Source organism: Lathamus discolor, chromosome 1 (genome assembly GCF_037157495.1).
Source record: "Lathamus discolor isolate bLatDis1 chromosome 1, bLatDis1.hap1, whole genome shotgun sequence".
In the NCBI taxonomy this organism is placed as follows: domain Eukaryota; kingdom Metazoa; phylum Chordata; class Aves; order Psittaciformes; family Psittacidae; genus Lathamus; species Lathamus discolor.
The window spans coordinates 20013884-20035547 of record NC_088884.1 but is presented as its reverse complement, the minus strand read 5'-3'; the positions used below and the strand labels follow the sequence as shown (position 1 = coordinate 20035547).

At 36.3% G+C, this 21664-nt stretch overlaps 1 protein-coding gene across 8 annotated transcripts in view; it reads left to right on the top strand.

Annotated features, from left to right (window-relative positions):
* The window catches only part of CADPS2 (calcium dependent secretion activator 2), a 315891-nt gene that overhangs the window by 169860 nt on the left and 124367 nt on the right, over positions 1–21664 (top strand). The window lies entirely within an intron of this gene.

The following is a 21664-nucleotide window of genomic DNA, read 5'->3' as shown; positions in this document are numbered from 1 at the left end:
ATTTGTGGTCTTCTCATAGGATGTGGCAACCTTTTCCTTGTCTAAAATGCAGAGCCCATACAATATGTATTTTTTTTAATCTTCTTTATTAAGGTCGTAAAGCAAGCTTCCATAAAAAAGGATGCTTTTAATATTTCTGTTAATTTCTGCTGTTGCAATCTTGACTCTAAAACAAATCATCAGAGGAAATAAGCAGAATTTGACCTAAAACCTTCCCATACAAAAATATTAAAAGCCTGTTTATTTCTGTTGATTTAGAATAGCAGCATTAGGGAGGTACTTTGTTCTTCAGGAAGGCTCACTTGTCTATACTTAATTCATAATTAAATGAGGGTTGAAAAAACAAGCTAGACAGGTTAATCCACTCAGGATATGGGGGTTACTGTGAATACCTTTCCTAATGCATGGTTTATTTCTAATGTTTCTTTGGACATCCGTGTGCATTTAAAGCATACATTATTTTTTTAAAGTAAATTGTCTGTTAGCATAGCCTAGTGGTTACTAAGGGGTATTACTCTATTGCTTCCAATCCAGAAATAAAATAAGGAATACTGAAATTTTTTTCAAATAGCTTGCTTGGCTTTAAAATTAAACCCCCAAAACAATAATGTGCAATGAAATTCTTACAAATTGAACAGCCGGAACAGTACAGTATTACAAAGTGGAACTATTTGACTTTCAAAGTAAAACATTGCAGCCTAGCTCTTGTCCAGAACTTTTTCAAAGATTTGAAAAACAGAATTAATTCTTGTAAGTTCTGTCCTGCTCTCTGCTATGGCATGTTTCAGCTAGACGTGTTATATCTTTAATTCCTTAAGCTTTTTCTTGTGCAATGGGGATTAACTGAAATGTTCCTATGAAAGCATTTATAAACAGTAAATATAGCTGCTGGTTCCTGTATGTGACTGAAGTATCACATTTTTCCTCCTGCTGCTGTAGTTTTAGAGCTACAGGAAATCTGTGAGACAAATGTCCTGGTTAGCAGTCTTCTAAGATGCAGAAAATAATTTTCTCTTATTTTTCTGACACTTGTCACCATTAATAAAAGGGTTTGTTGGAGAGGAAAGCAAGTATAATTACCTCTCTTTTACAGATGAGTGAAATGAAGGCCAGAAATGAACAGAGAATACCCAAGGTCACAGGCAATTCAGTGACTGAGCTGAGGATAACACTAGGGTCTGCTGACTTCTCAGTGGGTAGGGCTGTAGTGTGTGTGACTGTTACCTGAATAAACTGTTGTCATAGCTACTAGTGAATACATAAGTCAGCTAAGAGCAGACACAGGGACAATGAAGTCAGCCAGAACAATGATGGTGCCAGCTGCTATGTGCTGCTTGTCCAGGGTCACCTAGCAGAGAAAGGCAGGAGGAGAAATAGAATTAGCTTTATAACCTGAAGATATGTAAGCTGATCTGAAGATGAAATCTGCTCCTAGTATCATTATTTCAGAGAAATGTGCAAGGTGATCACATTGCAATGACTCTATTTCAATTCTGGGTTACTTTAACAGCTAAAGATGTTAGGCATAGAGTCACCCTTCTCTTTGGAAGTACTGCACACTCCTTGTCACAAATAGGCCTTTGTGTTGCATATAATGAATTTAAATCTGGCTTCAGACCTTTCTCTGAGGTGAAACACAGATATGTCAGAGTAATTCCAAATCATTTGGTTTACCACCACTGAAAAGATGAAATAGAAACAAAAGTTTGGCTAACCTAAAATGTTAAGTTTGTCTTAGATTAAGTATGCAGTTACTTCAAAAGTGAAATGTTAGAAACTTGAATATATCCAAAATCTTAGAAAATCCTTAGTAATTCTTGGTATGATACAGTAGTATGTAGCATAGGCATCTTCAATTCCTATTAGTTTCCATGAGATAAAACCAGTAACTTTCTATATTGCTTTTCAGCAGTTACTGAAAATAGTTTTCTCATTAGTGAAGATAGTAACATTTTTCTCTTACAAAAAGTGAGAGGGGGCTGAAAGATTCCAAATAACCAAATGTTAAAATAAGTTGATACTTATTTAACTATAAAATTTCTTTATCTACATACAGAAACTCTTCTGCATCTCTGTATAACATTTGTCTTTCCAAGTGTGCGAAGCACATCTGGTTGTAACCGTAAAGTCAGTATATTAGCACCATCTAGCTTTCTGTTTGTGGCTATTGCACTTTTTTTTTCCAGCTTAAAGAAGGGTAGGGGAGCGCTGACTTCAGCTGCTGCTTCAAAGAGCAGGGCTCTCACTGTCCTTTATGTTTCAGTTTGTGAACTTTAAGACTGGGAAGCATAAGGAAAGTCAGAAGGAAGAAAATGTTGAGTTTGTTTGAATTTTACAAACTTCACCGAGTTTGGAATCCTTTTCTGATTATTTAGTCATATGGCCTCACTATATCAACGCAAAAAAATTATGTATTTGGGCTATATCAGAGTTGTCAGAGTTTTCTTAAAGCCACTGGGTAGGGAGAAATACCTTGACAGGTTGGTTTATCAGTGCTAAGGCATTGCCTATGGAAAAGAATTTAAAGGTACACTGGAGTCTGCAGGGTAAAATTTTCACTGTATGTACCGCATTCAGAAGTATGGGTTATCTACTAAGTTAAAGTAAATGCCTGATCACCAGACAACTTCAGTGGGCTTCAGTCTTGTCATGTCATCTCATGTCTCATGTCAGTCATGTCATCTTTTTTCTTCTGCCAAATTCACAGTTACTTATATCTGAATTCAGATCAGAGATAAACTATACATAACTGCCCAAGCGATTTTTAACAGCTAGGTCTCATTCCAAATGAAACTTGGGCTACTTTGAAGGCTAGTAAAACAATTTTGCTACAGGTAACCATGTCCTTAGGAGAAATATCTTCACTTCTACTGATATTTCTTGGTTTTCTTGCAAGTTATAGATATTGACCTTTATGAATAAAATATAATTTTATGAGATGAATGACATTAGGTATTTCATATTAAATAAATGTCACTTCAATTAATTCCTGTGAGGACTTGGTGTTGGCACTGGTGGTAGTTTAGGGTTTGTGATGTCCTCTGACACAATAGCTTGTTCTATTTGGCAGCAGACACACTTGATTTGTGTTTTTAACGTCTGCAATTTGATTCAAAGCATTTTCTTATTCTATCAGTAGAACAGTAGAGTTGTAAGAAATATGGGTGGAGTATATCAGTGATCTTTATCGTTTCTATTACAATACATTTGGGAGGTAAATCTTTCTACAGATATGTGACAGAGATTACCTACTGCCATTTGCAACATCAGGCCTTCCAGTATTTTGAGATTATATGTAATCCATTTGCAGATGTGAGGTTACTAAACTACCTTGTGCCATTGATGAAACTGATTGATGTGCCACTCATTCCTCATGTGTGGGTAGAGTGCCTGCCATGAAGGAAAGCCTCAGTCTTCACCTGAGTCTTGATTCACTAACCCTATAACCAAAAATGCTCTTATTTCCTGAGGCTCTCACGTTACCTTGCAAAATATTGTTGTAACATGTTGAAACTCTGTGGGACACAGCAGTCTGGCGCAAGAGCATGCTATCACGTGAATCGAGTGTGTATTCAGGTTAGCTGGGCCTGAGTAAAATTAGTCACTGCCTCTAGCACTGATTTTACAGTGCACACAGCTTTTCTTGTCTCTCCTATTGCTGGTAAATGGGACAATGTTTGCTGAGTGTATCTGGCCTCAAAATTAGCACCCAAGTTGTCTGAAGAACCTCGTTCTCAGCTACCCATGTAGATGAGCTCTTTTGCAAAGAGTGCCTTATAAGCTAGTGAGGATATCAATAATATGGAAGATGAACAAAAGCAGTTGTATCTAAGGTTATTCGCTAGTAAGGAAACTGTATTTATGAAGCAAAAGTGAGTTAGAGGTTTCTTTTTAGTATAACTATTTCATGAGGAGGTCATGAGACTCAGCAGCAGAGAGGGAAAGAAAGAGATTATACTTGGCTAGCTCTCCACCCCGACCAAAAACTGACTGTGTGATGCCAGCATTGTAGATCTGTTGGGGTCAACAACATGGTCACCACACTTTTGAATGAAGAGTTGGCTTATGCTCACACTGAAAGCATGGACAATATGACCTCATATTTGCTTGCCATATACAGAGGACCTTTGAGACACAGGGTGAAAGATACACCATTGTAGTCTCTGACAGGAAGGCATAAAGAAGTATCAGAGTTTCAGTTAAGTTTCATTGTCTTTGAAGTCAGAAGAGGTGTGAACTACAAAGTTTCATTTTCCAATCCATATTTAACCTGGACCGAGCATGACAATCCAGAATCTTAAGACTGATCAAGACAACCGAGTCAGTGGTAATTAATTCAGCACTGCATTAATACAGTGCTAAAGCAAACTGTATTAATGCAGTGCTTTACTCAGCACCGCTTATGAAAGATGTGTTGTGTAGATGATAGAATAAGCTTTGGTTGAGTTTCAAGCACAGTTGACTGTTGAAGAAAAAGGGTGTGTCAGTAAAAAGTGTGAGCATCAACAGGAGTGAACAGTGCAGCCTACTGCTTATTCAGAATGTCTGCTTTTCTCTTCACATCAAGGTATGCCAGAATGTCACCTAACATCCAGCACCCCATGTTTGTGTGTGTAGAACATGTTTTCTCTACTCAGTGTATGGTCCTGTAGAAGGATCAGAAACTCCTATGGAAAGTATCCTGGCTGCAAACTTCAGAAAACATTATGAAATGAGGTAGTCATTGCAGAATACCTTAAACTGGAAAGGACTGGCATTGCTAATCTGTAAATTAACTACTCTTCCTGCTGCATTAAGTTAACATGATTGCCTTGAAATCATGAGAGCTTTTTACTAAAACTTAGGAAGAGGAGATTATCTTTCCTTTCAACAGTAGTTCTCAGACAGTCACTGACTTCAGAGATCCAAGTCCCTGAGGACAAGTGTGTGATTATTCCTTTCTGCAAGACAAGACTCATAAATCCTACCACAAAGTAAACCCAAGTGTTTCAAGAACTTCTGATACATGGAATGAGAATATTGAGAAGTAATCTCAAAATTTGAAAACGAAACCAGTGCCTTTACAGTTCAGCAGAAATATTGGTTGAATTTGGGCCCATAATTAATAAAAATTATTGATTTTAGGTCCAGTAGCAGTGATTTTAGGTCCAGTAGTAGTGGTGTGTATTTTTATTTAGTCAGAGAGTGGTGTGTATTTTTATTTAGTCAGAGAGTCGACAGTAGCTTGTAGCTGTAGTTATCTTACATCTTTTCCTAAATTCTGACAAAAGTATGATAATTTTCTGTAATCATAAGGCAACATGCACTGATATATACTATGGTAAAATTTTCCTATGTACATTTGCAAACGGCATGATAGAACGGCTTGATTTTTAATTCACTTTTAGTGCTATATGGATGCCTTGCTACTATTATTCCACAGTGTCTCAGTAGTATTTTCTGTTATACTAGTTTAAAATGTGCTAAACGCCAGTATTTCATTGTGCTAAATGAATGATTGCATTTTGTCATGAAGAAAAGTGCTAATGCGTTAACTGTCTTCATTTAAATGATTTTAATATTACACACTTTGGCAAAATCAGTTAACTGTAATCAGTTATTTTTTAAAAATGAAAATTGAACTTTGTGAAAAATGATACAGTAAAATTACATTAATGATTGATTGGATAATGATGATGGGTTAATGTAAAATTGCTGTGGAAGGAAGAAGCAAAAGTGTTTATCCTGCAGCTGTATCCTTAGAGAACAGATTATAGCTATGAGCCTGATTTTCAGTGCTTTCCACAGTAATTGCTTCTGAGGAGGCATGGGGAATCTTGAAGACCTTAATGATATGCCACTGCCACTTTAATTACTAAGAGAAGCCTAGAGAATCCTAATTGCCAAGAGAAGCATTACTAATTAAGGTGTCATTCTTCATTCATTCCATAGTAATTAATCTGAAATATTTGTAAAAGCTGAGATATAAATTTAGATCCAAACTCACTTAGCTTAATCACAACAGACTTTATGTGAAAAAGATCTATGGGTTAAGCAAGGTTAATAGTCAGAAAACTTAAAATAGTTTTTTTTTTTTTCTTAAGAATAAATGTGTGTTGTTTTTACTCGTAACTTTTTAAAACGTTTTCCTGGGTTCAGCAGTAGCAGTCATTTAGTAGCTGGTGCAGCGCTGTGGTTTTGACTTACAGCCTGGGACCAGCGCTGATAACACCAATGTTCTTAGTTGTTGCTAATATTTACTCTGACTGAGGACTTTCTTGGTCTCATGCTCTGCTAGGGAAGAACCATAGTGACCCTTTAGAACGTCTAGGTAGGCTTCTGTCTGTACTATCAAATTTCTGTCTGTGATCTTCAACTTTAAATCTCTTCTCATCTAAACTTTCTGGTCTCTGTGTGGATGTGAAAGGGGGAAAAAGAAGTGGAAAAAAAAGCCTTTGCAGTGGCAGCAATTTTCAGTTTATCATGTTAGAGAAGTTGTCACTATCAGACCATACAGGTGGTTATGATGCATCTTGAGGCATCACAAGGACTTGTCATCATAGTTTATTTGACTGACTCCTAATTCCCGGCTGCTTCACTTGAGTAAATTTGCATGCAGCATCACTGCATGAGAGAGACTGGTTGACTGTGTACCTTCTAGCAACAGCCAGTTGTTGCAGCAGTGGGATGAGATTAATCCCTATACCCAGACGGCAGATTACAAGTGATGATCCTACAGTGGAGAATTAAAGGATGAAAGGTGCAAAGAGCAGTAACCTGGGCTAGTCTAAGGCATGTATGAAGGATTTTTAGCTACTGATGGCTACCAAAATTATGCTACCCACTATAAAGAGATGGAAATCTTGAAGACCTGAACTGTGCTTGGCATGTGCCTTGTGCTTGACTACAAAAGGAAAAAAGTGTGAAGTGTGCACGAACGGATCTATAAAGTGACTCAGTGGTTGCTGAGAACCTGATAATCATCTTGTATGCATTTCTGGGGATTTAGTTCAGTCTGTGCCTGGTCTTGTTCTAATCTGACTGCCCTTTAGTGGCTGGAGTATGTGAGATGCACTAGCTGAGCACCACATCTGATTTCGTTTCTTGCAAGAGGAGTCTAGTTCATATGCTCTGAATGAACTCTGCAGTGTGAACCATGTTGGAGAGACTGTCTTCAAAAGAAAACACACTCCTTATGCAGACTGATACCAATGTAGATGCATTTTTTTATTTTTTTTTTCTTTATTTAGGTATTTCATTTAAGTACCTAAAACTAGTTGGCCAGAACTGGGCAGCAATATAAGCTGCTGCTCATGTCATGAGTTCAAGCAAGGGTTCAATCCTCAAAATACATGAAATGCATGCTCCTGTAAAACCTTGCATTTGCACTTGTAAATTTTTGCTTTTTTGATATTTTTTTTCATATAAAGAATAAAATCTAAAAAAAGTCTTGCCTATTACTGGAAATGCTCAGATCATAACTTCAGAAAGCTATTTTAATATGTAAAAAGGAACCTTTCTGTATTTTCATAAAGATAACAAAGCTTGTAGTAACTAGGTGGCCAGATGATGAACTAATATTTAACCGAAAATAGACCCTAAATTCATGAAATTGTAGGTGAGGAGTTGAGAAAATCTAAAGTTCAGGTGATTTTTAACTAGCTTTTGCTCTAAGCCACAAGTAATAATTGACGAGATGGTCGAATTTGAGATCCCCAGGACACTGAGAAGAGCATGCAGCAAGCTCACTGCCCTGGACTTCAAAAGAGCAGACTTTGACCTCTTCAGGAACCTGCTTAGTAAGGTTCCATGGGATATAGCCCTGGAGGGCAGGGGTGCCAAAGACTCTTGGTTGATATTCAAGGATCACCTGCTACAAGCTCAGGAGTGCTGCATCCCAGCTAGAAGGAAGTGCGGCAGGAGGGCCAGGAGACCTCCTTGTATGGATAAGGAGCTGCTGAGGAAAATTCAAAGGAAAAAAAGAGGCTTATAAAAAGTGGAAGCAAGGACAGGCAGCCTGGGTATAGTACAGGGATGTTGTTTGGGAAGCTAGGGACCAGGTTAGGAAGGCTAAGGCCCAGTTAGAATTAAACTTGGCCAGGGATGTTAAGGATAACAGGAAGGGATTCTACAGGTACGTAGCAAATAAAAAACAGACTAGGGACAACATAGGCCCCCTGAGGAAGCTCTCGGGAGAACTGGCTACACAGGATTTGGAGAAGGCTGAGGTTCTGAATGACTTCTTTGCCTCGGTCTTCACTGGCAAAGGCTCTGACTGCACCATCCAAGTCTTAGAAGGCAGATGCAGGGACTGTGAGAATGAAGACCTTGGGCCCACTGTAGGAGAGGATCTAGTTCGAGACCATCTTCAAAATCTGAACATGCACAAGTCCGTGGGACCTGATGGAATCCATCCGCGGGTCCTGAAGGAGCTGGCGAATGAAGTTGCTAAGCCACTGGCCATTGTATTTGAAAAATCGTGTCAGTCAGGTGAAGTTCCCAATGACTGGAAAAAGGGAAATATAACCCCCATTTTCAAGAAGGGGAAAATGGAAGACCCGGGGAATTACAGACCAGTCAGTCTCACCTCTGTGCCTGGCAAAATCTTGGAGCACATTCTCCCGGAAGGCATGCTAAGGCACATGAAAAACAACAAGGTGCTTGGTGACAGCCAGCATGGCTTCACTAAGGGGAAATCCTGCCTAACCAATTTGGTGGCGTTCTATGATGGGGCTACAGAATTGATGGATAAGGGTAAAGCAGTTGATGTCATCTACCTGGACTTGTGCAAAGCGTTTGACACTGTCCCACACGACATCCTTCTCTCTAAATTGAATATAGTGTAATATAGGCAGATCCTTTTTTTCCCTATGCATCATTTGTCTTACTAGAATGTCAGCATAGAGTAGGCTGCTTATTTTTACTACAGTAAATAATGAACAGTTACAAAGACTGATCACATCACAGGTGTTACAAAATTTGCAGCAATAACTTGAGAGTAAAGGGAACTTCCCAGAAACCTTACACTCTAATTGAGGAGACTCTGATCTGACTGGAATGTTCAAGTTGGATTCTTAGCTTAAATTTCTTTATTACTGTTCTTACACAGTTCCCATAGCTTTGGGAAAGTATCATTCAGAATTAACATATGACTTTTACTCTTAGTTTTGCTTAAAACTTGAGAAAAAAATTACTACTCTCTAAATACACCCAAGGTGTTGCTGACATTATCTTTAAAATCAAATCATACACAAGTATCCCTGCTTTATAATCTGTTCCATAATTATGTACATGATTGAATTAATTGTTTTAGTTTTGTTTATGTTGCTTTATTCTATTACAAATCAGCACAGCACACATATGCTGGTGAAAGACATAGCTTATTTATTAGCCTGTCTTGACAGGTGATCTGTCTTGTTTCTTGGTACCATACACTAGTCTGTGACATAAAATTTAAGGAAGAGTTATTGCCACCTGACATACGTTGACATTGCATGTGGTCTGGCATGGCCTGGCATTATGTCTATACTGAGAGCACCTGTACTATCAGCTGCAAGGATGGGGGCATGCCACCTGCCTGTTGTGTCCTTCTGTCACTTGCACTGTCCATCTGTTAATTGAAAGAATATAAAGTTCACCTTTTTTTTTTTTTTTGTATTTGAGAATATAAGCCCTCAAAAAATCAATGGCAATTAAAATGGCAAAATTAATTTTAAAACTTATAATATTTAATGAATCTAATCCTCTCTATGTGCCAGAATGCTGGCTCAGATACTGTAGGGTCAGCTGTGCTCTGCTGTGGCTGAGGGTGGATGTCAATTCATAATACACTATTTTGTATGGGCAAAAATAACTTTAACACAATTCTGGATATAAAGGCAGAGGTAGCATTTTATAAATTCAATTCAATGGGTTTTTTCCTCCACTGTAATATGATTTCAATGGTTGCAGTATTGCATTGAATTTTGACATAGTAACAGAGTTCCTGTGGCAACTACTACTATTTTCTCAAATAGTATATTCAACTCAGCCAGAACTCTTTAAATAGTCCACGTCCTGTTAAATGTCAACACGACTGTGTTGGCAGTTCAATGTACCATGTTGTCAGCATCCTCAAGTACATGTCACATCCCCGACTAAGCAACATGACGGCATCACCTCGATAGGCTGGTGATTTCTGAAATTTCATCAGTGTAGTAGTGCTTTCATGCAGAGTTCTGCACCATCAGCTCACTCTTTCTGTGTAAATAAAAACTAATGAAGAGCTCACTCTGCACTACAAATAATTTTTATGATGCTTACTGTCAAAAGCCTGTTTTAATTTAATCCCATCCTAAGTTAAATGTGTCAGATCAGTAGTGTAGTATTGCTTTGCCTTTTCATAATGTGCAAGATTATTTTTTTTACTTTATGCATAAATTATAGAAGAGAGCACGTAAGTAAAAAATGCATGTATGTTAAATCCTTTGTATGGTTTGTCTTTGGAGAAATAGACAAAAAAGACCTTTATGATTATGTTTTGTGCTTTTTGTATGGAGTAAGCTGGAGACAGGTTGGCAGGGGAAGTGTCCTGGTAGGTGTAGGTTTGAGTTCCATCACTTAGTCTCAATTGGGGTCAGACCAGCTTCCCTTGCTTTACCACATGGAGACCTCCCCTGATAATGTTAGAAGATTTCTAACCCTAAACTGCTATCTGCTTTTGTTCAAAGTTTATTCCAAAACCAAAAAGCTGTGGTGTTCTGGTAAGGGAAGTAAACACTATCCTAAATACAAAACTAGCAACCCTCGCTCACTAAAACAGTGTCTTAGAAGTTACTATGTTTGTCATGTGTTCCTGCACTTGCGATTTTAACTGCTGATTTGAATTTTTAAATCATTTTAAGTTCACAGCTTTAAGTGGAAGGCACCACACCACTGACTAAGTAGAAGAGAGTAAGAAACTGGGCTCAGTTTGTAGTGATGCTGGCACAGAGAAGTTTGCCTCCCGCAGCTAGACACCTGACAGCCTGTCTCTCTTCTAAAACTGAATGTCTGTGGCTCTGTAGCCTTTTTCATCTGGTTGTAAGTCTTAGCTTTGAAGGGCAACCTGAAGTCTAAAGCTAGGGTTTGAATGCTTAGACTACAGAATAATTCCTTTTAGGTGAAGGGAATCTGCTGGGAACCAATACCACATGAAATGGGTATATGATGTCATTTTTAAGGATCTTTCTATCAAGCCATGTAGAAACACATTCTGAGTAATGAATTCATTCAAATGAAATTGGAGTTTTATGGAAGCAATACAGCTGAGGCTAAAATGAAATATAACAAATATTGCCAGTAGCTGAGAGCATGTGCTAGGCTAAGATCTCTAAAAGTGTTAGAGTTGCTTTTCTGTCATTCACTGCTTACGAGGAAAAAAAAAAAAAAGCATGAGAGGAACCAACAATTTGTGTAAATGCAGCTTTATTTTGTACATTGAGAAGCAATGGATCCATTTTCATACAGAAAATATCTCTGATCCTTAGATTAGAAAAGTATGATGATTAAGTTGATAAAGCAGTCAAATGTCATGTAAAATGTTATTGCCATCATAGAATGTGAGTGTTCAATTTACTGACTAATGCTAAATTCATTTTTAATTGGGCTGTATGTATTCTGTTTAATGGAGGACTTGGGTTTTTTCCTTGCGCACTCAATAAATTCTAATTGAGCACCTGATTCCTGCCACCAACACATTAACATTTGAATGCTATCTATCTTTTATGCATATAGATACACTGATTAAAACTCAGCAAAAAAGCAGATAATAGGAAAACAAAAAGACAACATTATGGAACACTTACAGCCATAATTTTTTATTATATATTGAGAAGCATTTAATTATGTTCTTAATTTCATTTAATTAGCCCCACTATTTAGGTCAATTGTTTTTATTGATATGGCATGTTAGCAACTTCACTAATTGGCACAAAATAGCATGTGACTATACTAAATGTCTTGTCTTGTCCAAAAATATCTCTTACGGTTTTTCACTTTCCTGACAATTTTTATTTATTTCAGTTTTTTGAATAATATATAAAATATTTTGGCAAGAAATGGCTTGATATAAAATTTGGCATTTCACTTGTCTTTAACTCAGATATAAAAATGAAAAAAGATTATGAAGAAAAGTTATTTACTTTTCTAACATTATGTTTTATAATCTGAAAGTATCACTCTACTTTTTGTATTCTTTAGGAATGTTTGTCTTTCTTTGGAAAGGAAAGTGTATTTTTAAGCATTCTTTATCATGAAGGCTTTAAACATAATTTGTTAGCGTTTACAAATTTAGTCTAGAAGAAAAACAGCAGCATTGTGTCACTCCAGCTATCGTATTTTAGTGGGTTTGGTATCTGTTCTGTACTCATCTCTTTTAAACCAATGATTTAACAAATCTGAAAGCTCCTGAGTATAGATGAGCTCAAATTATATAAATATTTTAGTGCATAATATTAATTTCCAGTTAAATAGTAACAGAGCTTATTAGAACAGAGACTTCACAGAACTGTAATTGATGAAAAAAGTGTAATTTCTTTCAATATTTGATAATACCTCTCCTTCATTTTTGATCTTTGAAGACATAATCTACTTTTGATGGAATAGTTCCTCAAGATGTATTTGGTATCACTTTACCAGGAAAACAGGGTTATAATTTCACCAATAGGCACCTTTTCGGTTTACCAAATACTGATACTTTTGCAAATTATTTCCATGCTTTTTGAGTTGTTGCATAATCTTTATAATATATGTGTTCAGCTGTGTTGGTACTTCAACAAATGAAGTAACTTGTCATTATGCAATGGATGATCTCCCCATAATTTGAGAATAAATGTATTATTAATATGTATGACTGTGCTCCCATATATACATGATTTGTGGAATAATAAGAAGTTCAACTTATTTAAAATATTAATTTTAAAACTATTTAAGATATAAGTTTCACAGTCTTTGCCCTAAAGTTTCATTTAAGCACTTTTTGTGGTTACACAGTGGAATTTTCTTTCCTCTTCAAGTCAGTCACAAACAGGGGTCAATTTGAACGAGATTGTCTTGGTCTGGGCCATTGCATTATACATATCCGGACAGCCACAGGAGGGCAGCATGGTTAAATTAAGGGAGAAGATGGGGATGTGGTTATAATGCAGATAAATTAATCTCACTTTTGATTGTTTATATTGTTTTTTGAAAGCTTGGATAATGAACACGAGTGCATATTTTCCTGGCTAATACAGGCAAAGCAATTGCAGGTTAATTTTAGAAGTTTTCAAGTGTAGCTTCGTAGTAGCTATAAATATGAAGTTTTTCTCTGTATATATATAGTCTATTTTAGAATATTTTAAAATACTTAATTTGGAAGTTATTAAAGCCTGGTTAGAAATTTATTTCTGAAAATTCCAATAAAATCTGTTATAGTATTTTGGAGATCAAATATTTGGAGAGTGGAGGTAACCATTCCAGGAGGTTTATGTGGCACTGGGACTACTCTGCTCTCCAAATTTTGACTGAGTTATAGCAGAAAATTAGTCCTTTTATTTAGCTATGTATAAATATATATGCATATAAATATATACACATATACAGTTCTGTTTGGGGAAAGAGATTGAAAATTTTCCATCTCAGATTTGATCAGTAATCAATGAGTGATACTAAAAAGATTAAGTATAGTTTTTGTTCTATCAAAATTGATCATCAAAACAGTCATAGAGGGCATTTTACCATTTCTGTTATATACAAATAAATGCTATTTAAAAAAAAATATTTCTAAAACTTCAAGTGAGGAGAAACTACTCAAACCTCCCCTCACATGCAATTCATCAGTGTTAAAATTTATATTTTCTCTTACATTTTATGAATATTTTTTAATTATTTTTATGTAACAGTAGTTTTACAGCTGAGTATCGCTTAAGTATTGCTATTTTGAGGAGACAGTTGTTTGTCAGAGCAGGAAAGGGCTAACCCCAGTAGATGGCTCTGATGCTCCCTCACAGGTGGTAAATCCTGTATTCCTGAAGTTTCCAAATGCAGATCAGCTCCAGTGTAATAACTCCAGTGCGGGAACAGTGCATTTGAATGGTTTTATTCTCTACATATTTGTTACAGTAAAGAACTTTTATAAAGACCAAATTCATGCTGCTGTTATAGGTTTATGTCTTTCTTGTGTATCACTTTTTTGGTTTTGTCTAACCACTCCGCAAAACAAAACAATTTTCAAGATATTAACATTAGGCATTTTTTTTTCCTACTTATGATAATTCAGTCATGAATTCCTTGAAGGGATAACTCCCAAATAAGATACTCCTAAAACCACTAATACCATGAATAGAGGAGTAAATTCTGGGGATGTATATCTGCATGCTTCCATCCAGTTGCTGCTTCCCTGTGCAACCTTTTGAGAGCAAGGTACATGCCTGAATGTGCTTTTGGGTGGCTACTTCTATGTTCTTTAATCAATAAAGTTTCTTCAAATGAGCCAAATGACACAGAGTCAGAAATTTTTTGTTTCTTTGGCATCTTTAAAATTTTACATGTATTCTGTATAGGAAAGTTTCTTAAAATGGATAGTTGAAGAGAGCTGATCATCTGGGTGAAAAGCTTTCTTCCTTGTTTTTATTCTTGCATTATCCTCAAAATGCAGCTAGAAGTATTACCTTTTTGACTCTAACTTTTGATTAAAAGATCACCTGCACTTGTCATTCTGCACTGGTAGGTTTTCCAAGGAAGAATGTCTCTATCAGAATGTTAGATTAGCCTTACTGTCTTGGACCAAACATTCACCTAACCCCTATCATTTCTCCCACTGTGGTCAACAGCAGATGACGGGGAAACCTTCTAAGAGACAGCTCAGTGTTCTTTCAGACTTCACTTGTCTGCAGAACGAGTACTTTCTGAGCCACATACGGTCCTTTGTGGATGCTAACTTTTAATGCAATTGAATTTCTCTTTCACAAGCCCGTCGGTGAATGCCCAAAATGCACAATGAAATGTAACTAATTTGAGTTCATGGAAACAAGCCATAACAGTTGCATTGCTGTGTGAGAATGGAAATTAATGTCTGGCACTGTTCCTACATTCCTTAGAGGTGCTAGAGATGCAATGGAGACTGTCTGCACCACTGATACTGGCAGCATCGTCTGTTTTTCTGTTGTTGTATGTTAGATGGAAAGAGAAGTGGTATACATTGGTTCCAGCGTTTACATGAAGTCTGGTAGATTAAAAGGGAGTTTTTCAATGTATGATAGTATGAAGTGTCAAAATTTTAATCCAGAAGAAAATAAAATATTTCCAGATAAAAGTCTTTTATACTTCTGCAACATGAGGAGTTACTACTATTTCAAAGATACTGTATGAATTCCAAGAGGGTAACCGCATTTTCCCAACTGTTGCTCAAATTGTACTCTAACATGCTTCATTCTGGATTGCACTGTAGTGGCAGAACTAAAAAGCTTTTTTTTTTTACCAAGTGTGCCAAGTATTTTGAGCTCTTTACAATCAATGTAGTCTCTGTCCATTATCAGCTAAGTTCAGTCATTGCATCCTCATAGCACTACTGAAAATATATATTATTCTGAATTGTGCTTTAGAATGAGCACTTATCAGGCTGCAAACAACAAACATTTTCTGTGAATGTCCCATTACCTACTTTTCATGATGACTTCATACAGAAAGCCTCCTTCATTTCATCTATTTTCAGGCAACTAATTGCAACACCTAAGTTTGAAGTCTTGGCACTGTAGGGATCTTGAATAGCCAGTGGAGACAGAAAAGCACTTCCAAACAGTAATTTGCAAAGCTCTTGAGATGAAATATGCCCCGAGTAGTTTGTGCTGGACCCATACAAAGTACAAGGGAAACACAGTCGCTGAAAGTGGCATAGTGGAGTTGCAAAGACAACATTTAATTTGCTGTTTCCATTTAGAACATTTTAGGTTAGATTTTTTTAATTCATGAATGATTTGCATGTTTTGACACGTGGGATGAAAAGGCTGAATGGCTTTGTAGGCTTCCGAAATGCGTTTTCTAGTGTCTGGAAGATAAGAACTGGTGTGAGGCTTTCCTGAGTGTTTCTTCTGCTGCTCTAGGACCTCAGGTTCTGAGCAGTTTTTGCTTTTCTCTGCTTTGGTTTCTTTCCCACAGAAGCCAAATGTAATAATTCTAACCTCCCTCACTGCACACGTTGTGAAAAATAATTACCTGAAGTTTATAAAGCACTACTCAAGTGTCAAGCAATGTTCCTGTTACATGATAGGTAAGTTAGGAGTTGTTAAACTGATTTGGTTAGAAACTTTGGTGATGATTTAAAATAGTGGTTTTATTTGAATTATTTTAGCTATTAAAAAAAACCTCTAGCTATCAAGATTTTTTAAAAATTGTTCTAAAACATGATAGCATTTTGAATAAATATCTTCTGTGTGCACCAATGGAATCATTATCATGATTTCTGTGCTTCATTTCAGATCACAAATAGGGATACCAGCTGTGACATATTTCCTCATGTTTTGTAGATCAGATGTATCTATTTATACTAATCCATAAGGACTTCAAAATACTTAGTAGTGATGATGACAACTGTTATGAAAATACATAGAATCGACAATCTCAGGATAGAAATGTAAGCATCTTGTTCCACTTGTATGTTTTATTACTAAAAAAAAAACAAAATTAACTCTGCTGGCATCTGTATTCTTTATGAAATAAAAGTTATATCAATTCCAAAGTAGCTTTCTAGACAGTGAAAAGAAATATATAACCAGACAGAGATAACCAAAGCCAGGTATCATTCCTGAAAGAGTTCACTGCTCTTAATAGCCTCTACCACTCTTTCCGAAAGTGGGCTATTTTAAACACTGGGACTCCAGAACTGGAGTTACTTCAGTTGGCAGCTGAATTCATTGATTTCTTTTATACCAGTGTGACACTGAGCAGGGTGTTTTGACTGATTCCATCAGTGGCAGTGTATGACCTAGAAAAAAAAGTAAGATTTTTCATATTAACAGGTCCTCAGAAATTTAGGCTTTCTATATTACTAATAGTATCACTGCCTGACAGGAAAAAGGATCACCAGTTTTTCTATCTTAATTTCAGTGTCATGTGGTTCCAGTTATATGGAGAGATGTCTAGGCTGGGTGCCAGGATGCATCTGAGTGCTCAGAATGCTTCTGAGTTGATTTAAGGTCTGGGAATGTAAAGATCTGTTTCCACAGCCAAACCAGGGGCTCAAGGGAAAGCACTGCAGTTAAAACTTTTTCTACTGCATCAACATTAGCATTTAAATTCAGATTTTCACTTTCAAAACTAATCCTTTAGTTGTTCCTGCTTACTGTGCTTTGCTTCACATCATGGAACAGTTTGTGTTCACAGACTGTTATCCTTTTAGATGGAATTAAACCAAGAGATGAACTCCAGGGGTTCACCCGTATGTGCTGCAACCACTGATAGTCATTCGGTCCATGGGTTCAAACTAGAGCTAGTTCAAAGTAAGCTGGCTCAAAAAGCACAGAGAGATGTTTGCTCCTCAGCACCAGCTGTTTCACAGTTGTGCTGCATTAGCTGTTTACATTGCAATTAGATTACATTAAAATTGGAGCACTTTCTGCATTTATGTTTCATCTGAACGATTACATTCTTTCGTTGCTTGGAATTCTCTCAAGGCTAAAGGATGTTTTTCTGTCTTGACAAATACTGCCACTTTACATACAAAATAGGTTTCATGACATGACATAAATTGGATTAATAATACTCAAGTTGCCATTGCTGTTACTTCATAGGTTCCATAAGTACTGGCATGAATATTCACAAATGTTGAAGCGCTCTGGAGTGCAGTAAGATATCACTTTTAAAGAATCTAGGGATACCTGATCTTCCAGCATACCAATAACCATTTATATTGTAAGTGAAAAGTTATCTGGGGGGAGGAGGAGGAAAACCCACACATTTTCCTGTTCTTATGATGAGTATCATTCTCATTGAAATAAACGTTTTCCGTGGCTGTGGTGTTTATATTATTTGACATTCTTCAACATTTCTTTATCCTTAGCAGGCATAATTATAGTAGAACTTTAGGCTGATTTTTTTTCATTCCATCTGTTGAACGTTTATTTAGTTCTCTTTCTTAACAGCACATAAAGTACTAAAATGAATCTGAGAATGTTTACAGCTAGGTTTCTTATGACCTAGGTCATATTGTTGTCTTGAATCAGTTTTCTTTCTCATCTTCAACTGGAGACAAAAAAATGGCTTAATCTTTCGGGGTTAAATAAAAGAAGGAATGCGGTGCAAGGAAGATTCCTTTTATGCTAGCAAGCAGGGATGACTGAAAGTGCCTGTGGGCATTTGGTCCCCATTGGCGCTCTCAGCAATGCAATGATGCCCACAGATAGCCTGTATTGTTGTCAGTTAAATGGGATCATGAGTGTCTGAAAGGTGTTTGAGAATGAACTGAAAATCATTTTCACAAGTGGATGATTACTTCTGCCACATGTTAACCGAACTCTATCAGAGTGGCCCAGATTTTTGAGACTGCATTAATTGCTCTTTCAACCTTGACTGAGGTTTCTCTTTAAGAAAGGCCTCTGCTGGACTAAACTGCTACACGTATTGATTTTTCTTTCTATATTTCTTCATTGTTTGTGATAAATGAAGCCTTTTACAAGTAGAGAATTTATCATTCAAGATGTAGATAGATTGCTTCATTCCTTAGAATAAAAAGGCTGGTCTAAAAATGATCTCTGAAGAAGTAGTAAGTCCTTTCTCCAGCAGTGAATAGCTCCAGTATTCCACACTCAATTATGTTTTTCAGCTATTCATTAGTGCTGATTTTTTCATCAAAAAGTAGAACCCTACACTCTCGCAGAGCAGACTTGGAGCAAATAAGCTGTCATCTCCTTTCCTATGTATATCACCACATATTGAAAACTGGACTATAATATTTAGAAATATGGTTTTGCATTTTTGTAACACAAGGAAATGAACTTTGAAAAATATTCAACCTTTATATATATAAAACATAGTGATGCTCAGACTTCTTAAAGAAGATGGTTGATCATTTTGTTTGTTCCTTTTCTGGAGGACAAGATTATACTGACTGAGACAAAATGATATATAAAACATATTTTATTTAGGTGTCTTTGTGTTTTATACAGGAAATTGCTTATGGTCTTTTTTATTTTCCAGGAAAATATAGTTTAAAGTTTAAATATTTATTTTTCTACCATATTGTAAGCATTGTGAGGTATAATCAGGTAACTCTGTCATTTCATACGAATCCAATTCTTACTTTTTAATTTGGGAGTGAGAGAAGAGGAAGAGAGAAGTATTAAATAATGCTAAAGGAAAGAAAATTGTAGAACTGTCTTTAGGAGCTAAATTCTCAGGAAAGTGGCTGCATGGTTTGTACATTTGATTTCATTTTCATATTACTACAAAACTGGTAGAATATGTTTACATTGGGGTAGCACTGATTCAACATGTATGATCAATGTCCTATTTTCTATGTGCTGTATAAAAGCAGGTGTATTAGTCTTAAGTCACTGTAAATTATGTGAGCAATATAAAAATCCTGGAGAAGTAAGCCAAGCCTATACATACTAATTATAAATATACTTTCTAATGTGCACATATACCGATATGGATGTTATGTGTACATATTATATTAATATATTTTTACAGAATAAAAGTCTGCATTTATATCTATTTCTGTGTACATCAGAAAACCAATCTTTTCTGACTTCTTTTCAGTGTACTTATTAAACACTCTGAAAACGCATTTTTTTAAGAGAAGTCAAAATTTAGTAGAAAGCAATTATTATTTCCATGCTCAGATAGAGGGAAACTATTTCAGTATCTTGCTTCTCAGTGTGTAGCTCAACTGTAATAATTCAAGAATTATTTTAGATTATCCCAACTCTGGAACCCAAATTATAGTGAAAAAAAATGTATCAAATGGTGTTGTAAGTTTTTCGAAATATGGAATTTTCGACTTTTGAATATCAGTTTCTTCTTTCTATTGCACAGAATATTTTACCTAAGAAGGGTAGGGTGTTTGAAGGAATGGCTGTTGTGTGTTTCTTTTTGCTGCTGAGAGTGTTCACAGTAGTCTGAACAATTAATGCTATGCATGTTGTGCTCATTTTTTTGGATGGAGAGGGTGAGTGAGGCTTGTAGGTGAATACAGACTCTCGTATGTGTATTTACCTGAGACTCATGAACAACAATGCAATTCCCTATCTTAAAATAGGTCCTTTACTTTCCATTTTTTTCAACAGAAAATAAATGGGACAGTTCAAAGAGGATTCTAAGTACCTAGGATGTTTGGTTTGTTCTGGGTGTAGATGTTAGACTAGAATAAGAATTAATCTCATGTTTCCGGAGCATGCATATTTCAAATGAGCATGGGGTATGTCCCTTGTAAATGGCTGAAACTTTCTACATTAGAAAAGAACTGTCACTTGTAGAGGTGGCGCCTGGAGGAGGGACTAATAGTTTAATATTATAACTGTGGGTTTATAGTGAATTGTAAAACCAGCATAGGCTTTGCACTTCTATAGTTAATCCCAGCTTTGTGTCATGAATGCTGTTTCCTTTGTTAAGTAATCTTGAGTATCTAAGACAAACAGATTTTAAAGTTAGGTAGTTAATGTTCCATTGCTTTGTTTCCCAAAGAAACTCTTCCTTAACACTTCATTTGGAAGTGATTTATAGGAGGAATAAAAAGTGCATTTTGCTGTTGAATTTCTTTTTTGTATGCTTTCTTATTTTATAATTTTGAATTTATTTAACTTGTGATAGTTCTGCCTAAACCTGCAGACCCTGTACTGCAGGACTATATGTGGTATATTTTATATAAAAAGTAATTTAAAAAGCAACCAGCCTTTTCTCTGATAGCAATTTTTTTAAGATCTCTTCTTTTACAAGCACCTTTCTATACCAGGCTTAGTTAAAAATACCGCGATTACTCTTTAGGAAGAAGAATCCTCTGTTAGTTTATGGCTGCTTTACAGTCATTTAAGATGTGCCCAGAGAGTGGGAACATGGTCAGAACATCTTTGTACTGTAGCATTTGAGGACTGTGTATTCTCAGTTGGTCTTTACAGTCCATGTGGTAGTTGCCTTCCAACATGCATCAGAGAAACTTACAGGATATTCTGAAGGATGTGGTGGCAGAATGTCCATGAAGAACAGGACAGGCTTAAGACTGAGAGAGCTTAAAGGCCACCACTGGACCCTTTTACTTTTGGCCCCCTTCATTAATCTTCAAGTCTGAGTGAAATTCATCAGTCATTCCCCCTCCACCCTATGGCAGTATTAATGAGATTAACAGGGCAATAGCGATGTGCCATGCTTTGGGAAAAGTAAATGCTCTGATTTAGAGGAACATGCCTGGCTCTTTTGAAATGTATTTGAAAAGCAAAACAGTTCATGTTTTGTGGGGGAACGTGTACTTGTCCCTCTGTGAGATAAATGCTTCCTTATTTGCAAAGCATTATAAACTTTCAAATGAACACTAGTTGGCCCCTTTTTTTGGTACCTTTTTTGACACAGCCCTTGCTTGTCTTCTTACTTTTTTTTTTAATTTATGATAATCACAGAATTAAGAAGTTAAAAGGAGTGTGTCAGGATCTAGACTATTCAAAGAAAGCTAAATGAACTGGTAATCATGTACACAATG